We start from the raw sequence: 17996 nt of genomic DNA, 5'->3' as shown, positions 1-17996 counted from the left end.
CTCTGATAAAAGAGTAAATCTCTTGCTCAAATCCAAGAATTAGACGTGTAATCAGTCTAGTAGGGAAACAGGGAAATACACCTTTTATGCAGATATCTATGCCTCAACAGGAAGCTGACCACACAATGCACTAAGATGCTAATTAATCGAGCAAAGGACTACTCTAAAATGCATTGTATTTACCTTCTCACAGTCTCCACCCAGAGGGAAACCACACACAAAATAGCTCAGTAGGGAATCACCACTCTTGCAAGCAAGTTACTTAAAAATTGGCAAGAAGAGTCACTCCATCCTTACTCTGAAGGTGACTTTCACATAGCAGAAAAAGGAAAAACAAAACAAAAAACTTAATATCTTTATAAAGCCACTAGAAATAAAGAGAATTGATATGTATTAGAAGAGTTGTGTCTTTTGCTACCCACACCAAGACACTAGGTGGGTAAATGAAAGTAGGCATTTGGCATTTCAATTATGGAAACTAATACAAATGTTCTCCCATTGAGGCTAACACGATTATGAAAATAATTATGCTCTAAACATATGTTGTTAAAATTTAACTTGAGGCCACAAATCAAGGTGGTATATTAAATATACATTAGTGTGTTACAGGAATTGTAACCGTAGCCTCCTCTCATCTCCTATTAACTTGTGTATCAAAATGACTTTTTTTCCTTTTGCCCTGAGGAAAATAACAATATCATTTTTTTCTCTTTTAACTCACATCCTTAAGGATGTGAGGACAAGGAAGAGGGGATTGTAGGGGTTGGCCTTCCCACAGACTCATGGGCAGAAGACAATAATCAGCCCGAGTTCAGAAAGGAGAATGGTGGAGGGTTTGGGAAAGGGGGCTCATTAATAAATCCTAGCCAACAACAGAATAATCATCATTTATTTGACACCAAAAATGCTCAAAAGATATAGCCACTTCTTTCAGTATTGTTTCTTCTAACAGCCTTTGGCTCTTTGCTCCCAGCCCAATCTGAGCATTCAGTGGCAACATTTCCCATTGTTTTTGTTTAATTTGAAGCAAATGCAGAGGCTTGGCTTGCGGGAGATGAAAGTACTGGGGCTCACCTCTAAGGGGCCTTTGCTCATTTTAAGAATAACTGATGTACTGTGTCCTTTTACACATTTTAAGAGTAACTGATGTGCTGTGTGTAGTCAATGCCAGAGTTACTATCACACAGTGCCCTGTATATCAGAGACCCGAGCAAACACTTCAAAACCAAGGCACACACTGACTTCAAAACTCACTGCTCCATGTCACTAACCTCCAGCCCCTCTTAGTGTGACAGAAATGTTCCCATGGAAACTGAGCAAGGGAAGGGAATCAAGAAACAGAGAAAAAGAGAGAACATTCTACTAATATAACAAAACAAGAAGATCCTAACACAGAGGATGCAAGGTTAAACACATGACACACCAATTATAGGGGTGACATACACATCTATGGGACATGTTGGGTTACTCCTCCAGAATCCTTCTCAAGACTCATTTTTAGGGAAATAAACTGTCAGTATTTTCTTCATCTTCAATCCTAAAAATAAAGGAAGTATAGTTCTCATGAAAATGAAACTGAGAAAATTAGACCTAATCTAACCACCTTAAGGAGTGAAGTTCTTGCGCGGGGGACCCTTGGGAAGCCTAGAAGATCTCAATCATCTTATTACATGGCCTTCTTGAACAAGTTCTAAGGTTTGGCCACCTAGCAGTCAACAGTAAGCACTCAAAAGAAAGGACCAGTAGATTGAACAGGTATTAGAACCACTATACAGAAACACAGAGAGAATATTATTCTAACAAATACCTTACCCTCCTCCCCTCAAGAGCCAGTCCATCACCCATCCACCAACCTATTTCTCAAGAACCAGTTGAACAGTAGATGTATGTCTAAAAGTTAGAATCAGGTTAAAATATAATATGCATATCTCTTTCATCATTGCTTACACATTATATGCTAATCGGTACTATCAAAACTAGGGTAACTAATGATCCCATTTTTCCCAGAAGCAAGAGTCATCCCAGGACATGGAGTTTTCAGTGCTAAAATTGGGACAGACACCCTAAGACTGACCACACCAAAACTAGTTCAAATGGCATTAGTTGATGTTTGCGCTCCTCTGCTCTCCTTTGTTAAGGGAGTGAAAGTTAACATTTTCCTTAAAGATTTTTAAAAGAAACTTTATAACAAGTCACAAATCCTTGAAGTAGAAAGGGACACGTATTTTTAGTTACTGTTTTCACCCAGTCATTTGTTATACAGAAGGGACAATGCTAATAGGAAATATATATTGCAAGATTTTTTGTTGAAAGGTCTTTCATATTATTTACTAGAAATATTCATAATATTTCATTCATGATGTTCCACAAAAGTCAACAATATTAACATTCACTCTTTAGCTTTCAGACTTTGTATAAAAGCTCAGGCCCACAACTATTTCAGAATCAGCCACATTAAACATCACAGCCACATGCAATTAGAGATTAACACCTTTTTATGATATTTTTCAACACATTCATTTATAAAATTGAACACATCAGCAGAAACTGGAGTTAAATGGGGGTGGAGGGCAGGATAAAGACCACCACAATAGGCAAGGATTATCATTCAACAACAAAAGCTGCTGTATGCATAAAATAAACAATAACAGAGATTAATGGATGTTTTCCCTATCAATGTTGCTTTACCTCCTGCAATATTTTTCAATGCAGTGAGATTGTAAATGGATTTTAAACGCAAATGCTCTTTTGTACATGATTTCAAAGGCAAAAAGATGCAGCATGAAGGTGTGGCACTGAAGGCTGAACCAGGGAGCTGGAGGAAAGTTCTGCATTCCAGGGAAAGCAAGAGCTTTAGGACAACACAGCTGGGAGTGTTAAAAAACAACAGTTGGGCTCTCATGGCTCCCATAATAAAGAACTACGCCTACCTGAGTAATATACCACCAAACCTACTCCAAACAAAAGATGGCAAGAGAAACGAAGTGTCCGCGTGACCTTTCCTTGAAATGGAAGGAGAGAGTAAAGAAGGCTGGTTTTAATCAGGTCACCTGGTTTTAGATTAGGATAATTTAATAAAAAAGATAGATTTCACTTAATTTAGTTTTTTTGAAAGACACTTCTTCATTGTTAGGCTATGCTGGGGGGGAAAAAGTAGGGCTGTTTATGACTAATAAGAAAGAAAATATTACCAGAACACATAACAAATGAGAATCTAATCATACCTGAGAGCTTTATTTCCTCTGCTCTCACTGAGACTTCATATTATGTAACACAAATAAACTACATCATGTATAAAGGAAAAGACTTTTACTTATATTACAGTCTTTGACCTTGGCTCTTTTACACAAGGTTTACAGGAGAGATTTTAGCCACTGTGCAAATTTCTAACTACAGTTAAGAGAAAAAATAGAAAAGGCATGAATAGGGTCATCTGAGTCTCAAATGAACAGAATGGAAAGGAGGATAGGAAGAGAGATGAAAAGCCAGAATTTACAGGTAAAATATTGTAAGCACAGAAGTCAGAAAATAACCAATATTTAGTGAGTGCTTCCTTTTTCTTTAGAACTATGAGAAGGGTTTTCCTAATAACCATAAAAATAACAAGAATAATACTTGATAAGTTAGTGCTAGGGTGATCAACTATTGTACTTTGCCCAGGACTGAGGGTTTTTCAGGATGTGCAACTCTCAGTGCTAACCCCTGAACAGCAACTTTAAGTAAGTTGCATCTAACATTCTAACATTCACAGCAGCCCCAGGAGGAAAAAAACATTGTACTAGTATTACTCCATTATTACAAATGGAACAAAAGAGGCTTAGATATTTTAAGTAATTGCTTATGGTTGCACACATCAGCATGTGCCCAAACAGGGACTGGAGTTGATAAGCCTAACTCCCACCATGCCTATGGACTTTCCCAGGGTACTATATTGCCTCCTGGTTAAGTCTGGGGGCACTTGTTAGTGACAGGAGAGGGAGAAGCAGAGGGAGAAGGGGGCCACATATCCCCAGCTAGCATACAGTTGTCTTTGTTACCAATGGATGGTGGACTAACATTCATGGATATCAGTGAGTTCTAAGGATCTCAGTTGTGGAACCCAAAGGTGTCTTAGCTTTTTGAGGACATCGATGCCACCAGAAGACCAGGAACAATTGTGGGCTTTCATCTCCACTTCTTCTGAGTTTACCTTCTATCTACTCTGTCTAGAGTTACATGTGGGTTGCAGTGGAAAATAAGCTAATTGTGGAATTGGGCAATGCAAAGGAAGGGAGGGAGGTAGAGGCAGAGGAAGGAAGGAAGGAAGGAAGGAAAAAGGGAGGAAAAGAGGGAGGGAGGGAGGAAAGAAGGAAGGAAGGAAGGAAAGGAAAGGAAAGGAAAGGAAAGGAAAGGAAAGGAAAGGAAAGGAAAGGAAAGGAAAGGAAAGGAAAGGAAGGGAGGCAGCAAGCCTAAGAATGGGGAGGAGGAATCTTATTTTGACTACAATTATGGTATAGCAGACTGATCCCTTATAATTAGTTATTGATGACTTATTCAAAATCAGTACTGAAATCCAGCCTAGAAATCTAGATTAATAGTGTTCTTTCAGCCAGGAACCAAACCTTGTCACTCTCTTTGGGCAAATAATCTGATTTAAATTTTTAAGGCAATATTCATTAACAAAATTTCCATAAAAATACATGCCTATACTGATGGATCTGACACTGCAAGTGTGATCATTATAACCCAACAATAATCATCTGTATCTTGAGTGAGATCTGTACTTGGGGAGCAGAAGCCAAGTATCATCATTCTTCTTATACGTACCCTGTGTGTTAGCACTTTCTACGATGTCATATACAAGTTAGACACTCATAAACAAACATGTTCTTTGGAGACATAACAGAATTTTGTGTTGTTATGTTATTTCTAAACCAACAAAGGAGGGCACTTTGGGGTGATTAAAAAAATAAAATGAGAGGGTATAAAAATTATAGAGATCCCCTGTAGTATTTTAACAACCCAGGTTTACTCTTTCCTTATATCAACTTCATTTGAACAAGAAGACAAATAATGTAATTAATGGGGATAGTTACATTTCTCCAGCACCTTTCATTTACCAAGCACTGGGAGAAAAGATGGCTGGAATATCTGTGTGCATGGATACATGTGCACATATATATACATGTGCATGCACGTGAAAGAAAAATTCTAGTATACAAAAGTCTACACAAAAGATGAGAAAGGGGGAGCCTGGGTGGTTCAGTCAGTTAAGCGTGACTTCAGCTCAAGTTACATCTCGTGGTTTGTGGGTTCAGCTTCATCAGCTGACAGCTCAGAACCTGCTTCGAATTCTGTGTGTGTCTCTCTCTGCCCCTCCCCTGCTCACACTCTGTCTCTCTCTTTCTCAAAAATAAATAAAAACATTAAAAAAAAAAGGATGAGGGGCGCCTGGGTGGCGCAGTCGGTTAAGCGTCCGACTTCAGCCAGGTCACGATCTCGCGGTCCGTGAGTTCGAGCCCCGCGTCGGGCTCTGGGCTGATGGCTCAGAGCCTGGAGCCTGTTTCTGATTCTGTGTCTCCCTCTCTCTCTGCCCCTCCCCCGTTCATGCTCTGTCTCTCTCTCTGTCCCAAAAAATAAATAAACGTTGAAAAAAAAAAAAAAAAAAAAAAGGATGAGAAAGAATCCTCTTTTTTTGCTGTGTGCCAGTAACTTCTCAGGTTTTATGGACTGAAATTAAAAAAAAATTCATTTTTTGAAATATGGTTTATTTGGTGATGCATTCCTAGTGTTTGGAAAAATAACATTTATATGGATACTAATTGTCTAATCCTTTCTATCTATTAAGTGTTTAGGCTTATTGACACTATATATTTTTTTTTTAATTTTTTTTAACATTTATTCATTTTTGAGAGTGAGAGAGACAGAGCATGAGCGAGGGAGGGGCAGAGAGAAAGGGAGACACAGAATCTGAAGCAGGCTCCAGGCTCTGAGCTGTCAGCCCAGAGCCTGATGCAGGGCTTGAACCCATGGACCATGAGATCATGACCTGAGCCGAAGTTGGACGCTCAACCGAGTGAGCCACCCAGGCACCCCGACACTGTATTTTTAAAGTGCAATGTTTACCAGTAGATTTAAAATTTCTAAAATGTTCTCTTTTATAGTTTATTTCCTTGAAGAAACCTCATCACAAGTCATTTCATGGAAAGGGATTTATTCTATTATTTATGTTGCATCTCATTAAGGTTTTACTTCCATCTTCTAAATATTCTCCCGAGATTAAACATTTGACTTTTATGAGGCCACTAAAAGAACAAGAATGCGTCACTTTCATTTTGGGTCTGAAAACATCATAATCTTGCAATTTAATCAGGCTGAGTGTTGACAAAAGCTGTTTTAGCTGTTTATAGAAACCAGGCCAAGAGAAAGTCAGCACACTCTGAGAAGTCTCTTAAAACATGTCAGCTTTGCCCACTGTCCTATCAAAGCTGATGACCAAATTTACTTCCCAATTATAAACTTGTTCCTCACAACATGAGGATTGGAGGATTCGAGAAGCAAATCAATCAAGAAAAGGTCACTCTGAACAAAAGTAATGAAAATGACTAAGGACCCCAGATCAGAAGATAAATTGGTGAGCAGAAAGTTCCCTGAAGATACCCAAGTGTCAACCACAGGAACTTGTAGTAATTAAATTAGAAAGTGTATTTAAAGCACAGAGCAATAAATCTGGCCTATTGCAGATATCCAGTAAGTGGTGGCCTTCATCACTGCACTTACTCATATGGCAGTATTTCTTGTTTTGTCGGATAAAACACAGGGCCTCATTCTTACGATGGGTTAAGATATTCTCATTTTATTTTATTTTTTACTTAAAATTTGTTTTAATGTTTACTTATTTTTGAAAGAAAGTGCAAGCAGCGGAGGGGCAGAGAAAGGGGGAGGCACAGAATCCAAAATAGGCTCCAGGCTCCGAACTGTCAGCACAGAGCCCAATGCAGGACTTGAATTCAAAATGTGACATCATGACCCGAGCTGAAGTTGGACACTTTACCGACTGAGCCACCCAGGCGCCCCTCTCATTTTTACTTACGAAACATGATGTAATTTATTTAAAGTCTTGATTCCTAAGCTTAAAAAAAGGCAAAAAAAAATTGTATTTTATAGGATTGTTATGAATATGAAATTAAGTGAAATAGGAAAAAAAAGGGAAGGTGGAAGAAAAGGAGAAAGAGAAAACCCAGAATATTCCTTCCTTTAACAGGCACTCAATAAATGTTCATTGAACCTGACGCTGAAGGAAAACATGAGCAGAATATTTAGAACGTGTTTTTGTTTTGTTTTGTTTTGTTTTTCTCTATTGGAATGAAGCAGAAAAATACAATAACTTGAAGGCTTTCAATTATTCTGATAATAGCCTGTATCAAGAATTGACCAAAGATGCTTAACCTTATAGAAACTCTCTTCAAAAAAAATTTTCTTGGATGAGTTCTCAAGAGGTGACATTTTTAGAATTTGTTATTCATATTAAATCAGTTTTGGGGTATTTGATCACAAGTATTGTATGGCCTAGTCAGTAAACATAGCTACCCTTTAATTGGTACTTATCATAAATCAACATTGTTAAACATGCATTCTCTCAATCCTCGTGCATTGTTTACATGCATTCTCTCAATCTTCGTAATAATACTTTTAAGGTAGGTAATGCTATTTCCACCGCACAGATGATAAACCCAGGCTAGTAAGTGATAGTGCTGGAAACGGAATACATACTTTAGCATGAGAGGAGGTATAGAACCTATTACATATGTTAAGGATACAGACTTTGTATCAGTTTGTCTGAGTTCAAATCTTCGGTGAGCTATTTACTCTCCCACCTGGTCTTCAGTTATGTTATCTCTAAAATGGGAAAAATAATAGTGCCTATTTCACAGGACTGTTTTCAGGTTTAAATCCATGCAAAGCATTTCAAAGAGTTAATGACCCCTAGTCAGCACCTGATACATCTTAGGTGTTGTTATCAGTCTAGCTCTGAAATTTGGGGGGTTAATGGCTATTTATCTTTATTCTTTTTTTAACTTTCTTTCCAAAACGTATAAACTGTGTGGCCATTATATGGCTAACTAAAGGGACTAGGATTCTTTTAATGAAATATGGCCTTTTGTAGCAATGTGGATGGAACTGGAGAGTGTTATGCTAAGTGAAATAAACCATACAGAGAAAGACAGATACCATATGTTTTCACTCTTATGTGGATCCTGAGAAACTTAACAGGAACCCATGGGGGAGGGGAAGGAAAAAAAAAAAAAAGAGGTTAGAGTGGGAGAGAGCCAAAGCATAAGAGACTCTTAAAAACTGAGAACAGGGGCGCCTGGGTGGCGCAGTCGGTTAAGCGTCCGACTTCAGCCAGGTCACGATCTCGCAGTCCGTGAGTTCGAGCCCCGCGTCGGGCTCTGGGCTGATGGCTCAGAGCCTGGAGCCTGTTTCCGATTCTGTGTCTCCCTCTCTCTCTGCCCCTCCCCCATTCATGCTCTGTCTCTCTCTGTCCCAAAAACAAAATAAAAAAAACGTTGAAAAAAAAAATTAAAAACAAAAAACAAAAAACTGAGAACTGATGGTTGATGGGGGGTGGGGGAGAGGGGAAAGTGGGTGATGGGCATTGAGGAGGGCACCTGTTGGGATGAGCACTGGGTGTTGTATGGAAACCAATTTGACAATAAATTTCATATATTTAATAAATAAATAAATAAATAAATAAATAAATAAATAAATAAATAAAGGGACTAGGATTCTTTTAACGACATGGCTTCTAGAATCTACATAACACTTCCACACTTTATCTCAGATGATTCTAATTATGCCCACAATTGTCAAACTATTAAGAAGAACAACTACGCTGTGGCCCCAGGACATCAAGATGCTATGATCTTTCTCCTAATAGAAGAAAGAATTCCGGGTTTTATTCTTTGGCTCTTTCTAGTAACACAACATAAAATAACCGGATGAAAGAATGTAACATTTAGTTACACATCCAGATGTTTCAGCCAGTGTGGGGATAAACATCTGGCTTATTAACTGGATACTACTTTTTTTCTTTACCCTGACATTGGGCAACGTGTCAAATATGATTGATGTGAAACAGAAGAAAGGAAAGCATACAGAAGGAGCTGTTAACAAGAGAAATACTTGGCTAAATAAAAGATGGCATGGACTTTGCTATCATCACCTGCACCAGCAATTTATTTGTAACCAACATCAACAGCCCTACTGGGGAGTACAATCTCGCTTAACTTGCTCTACCATTTTGACACCTCTAACTCAGAAATGTAATTTAAAATAAAGATTCATGGAGCTAATATCCTTCTTGCTTCAGACTATTAAAGTGCCTATTGTTCTCACAGCTTGGAGGGGGCTGAAAGTCTGCAGGCATAAATGAACACATGGATGATATACTGCTTGATATAAATATTGCCCAGCTTTTAGTGAGATACAAATGGCTATAGAATACAAAGTTAAAACATGCACTCTGAACAAAATGCCTTATGAAAAAAAAGTAGTCATGATGGGTGCTTTTTCTATAACCCTGGACATTCTGTGATTTCCCTGGAGAGATAATAATAGAACTGATCAAACCAGTGATTATCATGTTATTATAGCTATAGCTAGTGATACTTGCTCTGATACAGGCATGTTACTTGGCATGTTTAATAGTAACCCTATGAGGTAGGGACATTAAGTATGTTCCTTTTATAGATGAGGAAGCTGAGGCTAAGAGCTATCAAGTAACTCCTATTTTCTCATATTTATCATGACTTTGTATTTTCAATTGCCAACTTATGAAAAGATTCAATGAAGGGCCAAGTGTACATATGGGTTGAAAAGGAGTTACATTTAATGTGAAAGAATCTTAGAATTTTAAGCCTGGAAGAGATCTTTAGAGAGTAGTTAATCCAACTCTGACATTTATAGATGATAAAACCAAGGCTCAGGAGATCATGGTTTGTCGAAGATTACACATTTTGCCAGAATGAGAATGAGAAATTCTCACCATGAGTATCATTTCATTCTGCCAACACATTATTTTATAAATGTCCAGTTAATTACAAAGGCCCTTTCTAGAAGTGAAGAGATCCATTATAACCCATTGTTACATTATCAGTGGTTAGAACAGACTGGGTTAGATGGAGAAATGAGATGCCTAGGAGGTTGTCAGGGGAGGTATCAGGGACCACTGCTTAAGAATATCAGTTTTTAGCCCTGGGTTGGAATCCTGACTCTAGCTTTTATTGCTAGGTGGCACTGAGCAAGTAATTCAACCTTTTAAGCCTCAGCTTCTTCTTCTGTAAATTGAAAATAATAAAAGTGTTAATGTAAAAGAGTTGCATGAGTCATGTGCAGCACGTGGTACCTTTTAAGTGCTCAATTAACACTAACCCTTATTACTGCTCCTGGGGAGGAAGACATAGAGGGAGTTCTGGGTAGCTGGAGGACTTCACGAAGGATCTGAGATTGAAGAGAGATGGATGGGGCCAGAGAGAGGTACTTCTGACCCCTCACCTTGTGACTCTGGGTTGTCCTGATTCTAAACTCTACCATTCTACTCTTTATCAATAACTGATCAGCTTCATATCTAGAGGAACCAAATAATAATAATAATAATAATCATCATCATCATCATCATCATCATATTTTTGATTGTCACTACTAAAAATACACTAAACAAAAAAACTTTCAACTATAAAAACAAAATACACACCCTTTCCACCAGCATGCCCCAGAGACTGATCTATGCTATGCCACACCTGCACAAAAACCGGGATATCTAGACCAGGGAGTTTATGGATTTCAATATAAAATGACAAATCTGATGGATCACCTTTGGTCCAGATGCAAGCTAGTCCAGGATAAATCTCTATGATGGATTCACTTTGCCATTTTATAACTCAAACACCAGAGTCCCAGTACAACAGACGCTATTTGACTGAATTCCCCATAAATTGTAGTTCTTCACCCTTGGGTTACTTAACATTCAGAATCAGGCTTTTCAAAAGTTGTGCCTTGTTCTCATCACTACAATGGGAAAAAAAGCGTTCCTTTTCTTAAAGATATACATGGAGATCAATTCCTCCAATCAGTGCTTTGATTGCAAAATGCTTTGATACAACTCTGCTTAGATTCTAAATTTCTTTGGATTCTATATTTCAAAGTTCAGGGAAAACAGTTAATGTTTATAAAAAAATCTTATAGATTTTAGTACCTGGTGTTTGGGGAAGCTTCTGTATAGTTTGTTTAATATGAAATGTTAGCCATAATGTAGGGGCTGTATATGTGTGCTAGGGTTGCGACAACATAGTGACACAAATTCAGTGGCTTACACAACAAAAATTTATTGCCTCATAGTTCTAGAAGCCAGAAGTCTAGAATCGAGGTGTTGACAGCACTAGTTCCTTCTGAGGGCTATGAGGGACAGATCTGTTCCAGATATCTCTCCTTAGTTTAGAGATAGCTGTCCTCTTCCCATGTTTCTACACTACTCTTCTTTTTTTTTTTTTTTAACGTTTATTTATTTTTGAGACAGAGAGAGACAGAGCATGAACAGGGGAGGGGCAGAGAGAGAGGGAGACACAGAATCCAAAACGGGCTCCAGGCTCTGAGCTGTCAGCACAGAGCCCGACACGGGGCTCAAACTCACGGACCGTGAGATCATGACCTGAGCCGAAGTCGGACGCTCAACCGACTGAGCCACCCAGGCGCCCCACTACTCTTATTTCTATACGTGTCTGTATCCAAATTTCTTTTTATAAGGACACCAGTCCATCTGGATTCATTCCCACCCTAACAACCTCATTTTACCTTGATGACCTCTGTAAAGACCCTATCTCCAAATAAGGTAACATTCTGAATACTAGAGGTTGCAACTTCAACACATGAATTTTCAGGGAGAGGGGGCACAATGGGTCTTCAGAATAAGAGATGAGAAGTATTTACATTCCTTTCTTTTTACCTTAATTTATCTTTTTTCATAAAGTCCAGTCTAGTTTGTTCTCTTGAAACAGGTCCATTTCATCCTAATGCGTCCCCACCGGTGTTCCCTACATAGTGTTCACTGAAATTCTGCCTATAATAACATGAAGTTTTTTATGACCCCAAAGACCTCACTTTTTTGTACTTTTTCAAACTTGGTCTGATCACCATGTCCTATCTGCCAAAGATATCTCTAGATCGCTAGAGAAACTGCAGCATAGGAATTGAAATGTGGCATAAGGTAACTGCTGAAAAGTATGTCTGTTCAGAAAAGTTATGTGTATCTATGCTCTCAGAAATCCATAAAGCAATTTCCTCCCTTCACTTTTCATGGCAATCTGTGCTAATTGAGATAATGATAACTAATGATTTGCCACATCAACTGATGAAAATAAATCCATAAAAATTGACCTTATTGATTAACCATTTTCAGTTAAATTAAAGGCAGCATTAATCAACTTCAACAGGGTAGTGATAGAAGAATATTTTCTCCTGAGGTTGTTTGATAAGGAGGTAGAAAAAATAATCTTTTGAAATGTAACGCAATACATAGGGGACTGGGACGGACACACACACACACACACACACACACACACACACACAACTACAGTAATTGATAATGCAGGAGTTTAAGCAATTCAATATACTTCCTTGGCACAAACCTACAAGTTACAATCACTTTCCAGTGATACCATAATCCTGGCTTATTTCCATATTGTGGTAATTGCCCTACTCTAAGTGATAAATTAAGAAGATTAACTATATAACTAACTACCAAAAATGTACATAATTTAGGAAATTCCAGCTCTCTATTATGTACTCTTTACCCAAATTAAAATAAAATACCTGTCTGTGCTTTAACTGGTAATAAAACATTAAGAGGAGAAATTCTACTTTCATCACAGAGTTGAATAAGAGTCAACTAATAACTACAAATCCCAGACAGCATTTTTTCACGCATGGGTAATTCCAATATATTAGAACGATCTTGTGACTCTGTTGACAATGATGGAAATACTGCAATGAATCCCCTCTCAACAGGATGCTGGCATTTAAAGGATTAATGGAACAAGGCAGCACAAAGGTTATGTAAAGCTGAAAGGCCATGAAAGGAGGGAGAAAATATAATTAGAAAATTATATATAAAGGTTTAATTCCAATTATATGCTCAGAGATGGGCTAGGACTTGAGTGAGGAAAATTTCACTTCACTCTCAAAAGTTTTTTGCTAATGGTCTTAATGGGAGAAAACTGCTCAAGAATGCCTTTGACAAACCTTCTTGAGGTGTGTGTGATATTTTGAACATGGGTGAATCAAGACCTGTAGCCCTTGCTTCACCACCTTTTCCTATCAACATTTCTGTGTCAACATCATGGAGGTTTCAAGTGCTACTGAAAAGGGAAATGCTCCCTCATTCTAAAACTTGTTCCAGATAATTGCTGAAAACCCAATGAAAGTGACACTGAATAATCACAGAGCTTAATGAGGTTTTTTTCTGAAACTCGATCAAATTAATAGTTTATTAAGACATTAAGTACCATTTCTTTTTACTTTTTATGTAATTTTTAAACATCACCAAATTGAAAGAAAAAAAAAGAGTTCTCTTAGAAATTTTGAAAATAACTGCAGCAGTTTGGATTACTTTTTTTAATCCTAAAGTAATTCATCCTGTATTTTTTTATTAGAATAGAGGTAAAGATAATAGAAAAAAATCATCAATACCCTCTCTTTCCCTCAGAATCCATTAAAATATTATTTAACCTGAAGATTCTTACTCCAATAGATGGAACTCCTCAAAATACTCATGCAATAATCCAGGCCTGAGTGTTTTTACATTTGTCTAAAATCCTGTAGCATTTTCAGCACACCAATTTAGTGTCTTCTTACATTATTGAAAGACTCCTGTATACGAGGTGTTATTTTAAGATGTTGGGGAAAGGGTAATAGGACAGAAACACAAAAGCTCACAGACAGGACTTCCCATCGAAGTTAGGGAAGACAGATGATACCCACATAAATAAGTTAACAAATAGGATATTTGTAGACAGGGTGGTCAAGCAAAATCTCTTCACAGAAATGATACATAAATGAAACCTGAATAATGAGAAGAACCATCCACCTAAACATATAGGAAAAGCACATTTCACACAGAAACAAGTTCCATGACCATCAAATAACAGTAAGATCATGTGACCAGAGGCTAGTGACCCCAAGGGGCAGAGTGGTAGCATATGAAATTTGAGATTTGGGCAGATTATGTAAAGGGAGTACCCCAGGCAGTAAGACGGGGTTTATTTTTTTACTTTATGTGTATTTGGACATCACTGGACCATTTTTTGGCAAGAAAGGGTTTTACAATGTACTCTGTGTTTTAAATGATAACTCTGGCTGTGCTACTATATGAGGGATTGGTGCAAAGCAAGGAAGCAGGGACATGTGTCGGGGGAAGAATTGAAGTTTAGGTAAGAAATGATGTTGGCCTACAAGTAGGTTGTTTGAGGCAGAATCAGTGAATAGTTGTCAAATTTGAGATTTACTTTGAAGGTAGAAGAGACAAATCTTGCTCATGGTTAACATAAAGAGTCTAATTCTCTTTTACCAAAACCTTACCATAATCACCCTGAAAACAGGAGCTATGTCACAGATTTCTGGTGACTCCATATTACACAGCCTAATGCTGAGGACAGTCAATATGGAACAAATATCAATCCATTTTCCCTTACTCTTCTAAGGCAAGTAATTTAAGCAGTGTCTACTCTCTTACTTTTAAAGTGGGGATTGATCTTCTTATCTACATTTTGAATCTAGATATTTTCTAGAAATATTTGGAACATGAAAGGGTGTTCAATTTCTATCAAACAAACCACACAAATTTGTTTTTAATGTTCAGTCTTTTCCTTTCTACTAAGTGCCACAGAGGCTACGAGGCTACTGTGGGTAGTCAGAACCTGCAAATACCCATCCAAAAGAGTAATTTAATAGACACAGCAAAAACTGCAGTTAAATTGGAAATGTTTTCTTTTCTTCCTGGTGAGTTGAGGACATATTTAAAAAAAAAATTGAGGGCCCCTGGGTGGCTCAGTCGGTTAAGCGTCCGAGTTCAGCTCTGGTCTTGACCTCATGGTTCGAGTTCGATCCCTGCGTCCGGCTCTATGCTGACAGCTCAGAGCCTGGAGCCTGCTTCCGATTCTGTGTCTCCCCCTCGCTCTGCCCCTCCCCCACTCAAGCTCTGTCTCTCTCTCAAAAATGAATAAACATTAAAAAAAAATTGAAAGCATATTGAATAAAGCCCATGAGAATCTATTGCATAGAGCTTATACTCAGAATAAGATATAATCAAATGGTTTACTCCCTCTATAATACATAAGTCTCAACAATATTTACCTCTGAGTTATAAAAATCTTAGCCCAGGTTGAATTCTGGAACTAAAGTGACTTATGTATTTTGAAAGAATTTCTTTCATCTGCTCCGTCAAAGATTTTCCTGATACAGACGGTGTTACAAAAAGTTCTTTTGTCAACCTTTTATTAAGAGGAATATTTCAGTTACAAAGGATAAATTTTTCAGAGGTACTTTAAATTAAAAAAAATAACAATTTTTAATCATAGCTTATTTTTCTGATCTGAATCCATTTATTATTTTCACCACATGTAAAGACCTTGATTAATTTAGCATCGTGAAAGTCAATGCATGATCATTTTAATTGGTTTCAAGTCTGTGCTCATGGCATAGTCTAAGAATCAAATAACTGTAAGAGAAAAATGTTTTAATCTATTGTTTTAGTTATTTCATATAAACAACTCATGGCATTTTTTTTTAAATTAATGGAATTGAATGGTGTTGGAAAAAGTTCTACTTTTCCTATGTAACTACAGACAGTGTTTGATAAAAACAGGCACTGAACACATAAATGTATGGCTCATACAGACCACACGGAAGGGCTAAGTCTCACTGAAGAAAGGCTGAGTCTGGCTCTTTTCCTACTTATCCCTTCCTCATCCCCCAGCTGGGTACCCCTCCTCCATAAACCGGGACTCTTTCATGATAAGCTGACCTGTGCCACAACCCCACATATTTCATTTATGGGCTTTCGACTTCAGAGCCTTCATCTGAATAATAGCAATACCTACCACATGGTGTAGACATGAGATCTTGAAAGTAGTGTGAAAAGGCACCGGAGCAGGCATGCAGGGAAAGTTAGGTTGCTAGTCATTTTTTACTTCCTGCCTCAGAATCAAATTCCATTCGAGAATCCATGAAGTGAGAGGGAAGTTGCCCATCTCTAAGGATCGAGCACACACTCTAACTAAACTCTAACATAACTGTATTCTGCTGGCAGATGTGGTGTTTTCAGGGGGTGTCTGGGTGGCTCAGTCAGTTCAGCGACCAACTGTTGATTTTGGCTCAGGTCATGATCTCACAGTTCATGAGACTGAGCCCCGCGTTGGGCTCTGCACTGAGTGTGGAGCCTGCTTAGGATTCTCTCTCTCCCTCTCTCTCTCTGCCCCTTCCATGCTTAGGCACCCACGCTCTTTCCTCTCTCTCAAAACAAATAAATAAACATTAAAATACACACACACACACACACACACACACACACACACACACACACACACAAAACAACCAAAGAAGTAGTGTTTTCAGGACTGTGCATATGACCTATGCCAGTCCAATCTCAATGAACCTCAAAATACCTTGCTGAAATTGATGGGGCAAAGATTGTCTTTTTCTCTGAACAAATGAGAAAGCAGGCAGTGCAAGAGTTGCTGGCCACCTTCTGAAAACCATGAGTGTCCAGCCTTGGTATAAAGTCAGTATCAGAAGAAGCAGAGGAGGGATGCAGGGATGCCTAGGTGGCTTAGTCTGTTGAGTGTCTGACTCTTGATTTCAGGTCATGATCTCATGGTTCTTGAGATAGCTTCCTGAATCTGGGTCTGCACTGACAGCATGAAAACTGCTTGAGGTTCTCTCCCTTCCACACCCCTGTTTCCCCTTCCCCATGCTCATCCTCCCTCCCTCCCTCTCTCTCTCTAAAAATAAATAAACTTAAAAAAAAAAAGGCAGAGGAGGAAAAGAGAAACAAATGATGTCTTGGGTGACTTCTTTGTATCCTGGCTCAAGTCTGACCTGAAGTGAGTCTGATGTTCTTTTCAGTTACATGAGTCAGTGACTTGGTTTTATTGATTAGGGCAATTTAAGTCAGATTTGCTGTTATTTACACTCCAGTTTCAAAAGCTGCTGGAAAATGTGCTCAGGGGATGAAACTGCTTCCCATCCACACCTCTACCAGTGCCCCCAGTCCCAGGTATGCTATTGATTTGGTTCATGGGACAGGGGCAAAGTTTTCCTTTTAGCTTAGGTAAAAATATACCCTAGTTCTAGACAAAATCCTGGATTCTGTCTCCTAAGCCTAGGCTGCAAATAGTGGGGAGCCTCATTAATATTGAAATCAGATTTCCATTATCATTATATTAAAAAACCTCACATCTTTTTTGAGCTTATCTCTGCCTTACGTTTTGTTGTGGCATTGCCCTTTTTTGTATTGTTTTGTTTTAGCCTTCGGGGTCTACTTGGAACTGCCACACAGGTTGACAGAGCTTAATCAGACTTCCTTTTATGAGGCTAACTGTAAAGCATATCCTTTCCAGGGATAGAGTAGATAATTGACCTCAAACACCCAAGTTCCTTTAGACCTGCAACTATTAGAGTGATTATAACCAATTACGAAACCTTCTATCTTGGTAACAGCTAACCTCATTCTCTGAATTTGAACTTCAAATAGTTTCAACTTCCCTCTATTTAAAAATTATTGCTGAAAGCAGTATTCTTCAAACTTTAACATGCATACAGATCCCCTGGGGATCTTATTAAACTGCAAACCCTGACTCAGTGGGTCTGAAGTAGATCCTGCGATGCTGCATTTCTAACAATGCTGCTGCCACTGGTCCTAAAGATCACACTTTAAGTAGCAGGACTTGATGGATTTGCAGTGT

At 38.3% G+C, this 17996-nt stretch overlaps 1 protein-coding gene across 41 annotated transcripts in view; it reads right to left on the bottom strand.

Moving 5' to 3' along the window:
• The window catches only part of NRXN3 (neurexin 3), a 1571803-nt gene that overhangs the window by 461975 nt on the left and 1091832 nt on the right, over window positions 1–17996 (bottom strand). The gene's annotated exons all lie outside the window — the stretch shown is intronic.

This window comes from Leopardus geoffroyi, chromosome B3 (assembly GCF_018350155.1).
Source record: "Leopardus geoffroyi isolate Oge1 chromosome B3, O.geoffroyi_Oge1_pat1.0, whole genome shotgun sequence".
NCBI classification, from domain to species: Eukaryota; Metazoa; Chordata; class Mammalia; order Carnivora; family Felidae; genus Leopardus; species Leopardus geoffroyi.
Note: the sequence above shows the minus strand (reverse complement) of the source record. Positions and strands in the feature narration are given on the sequence as shown.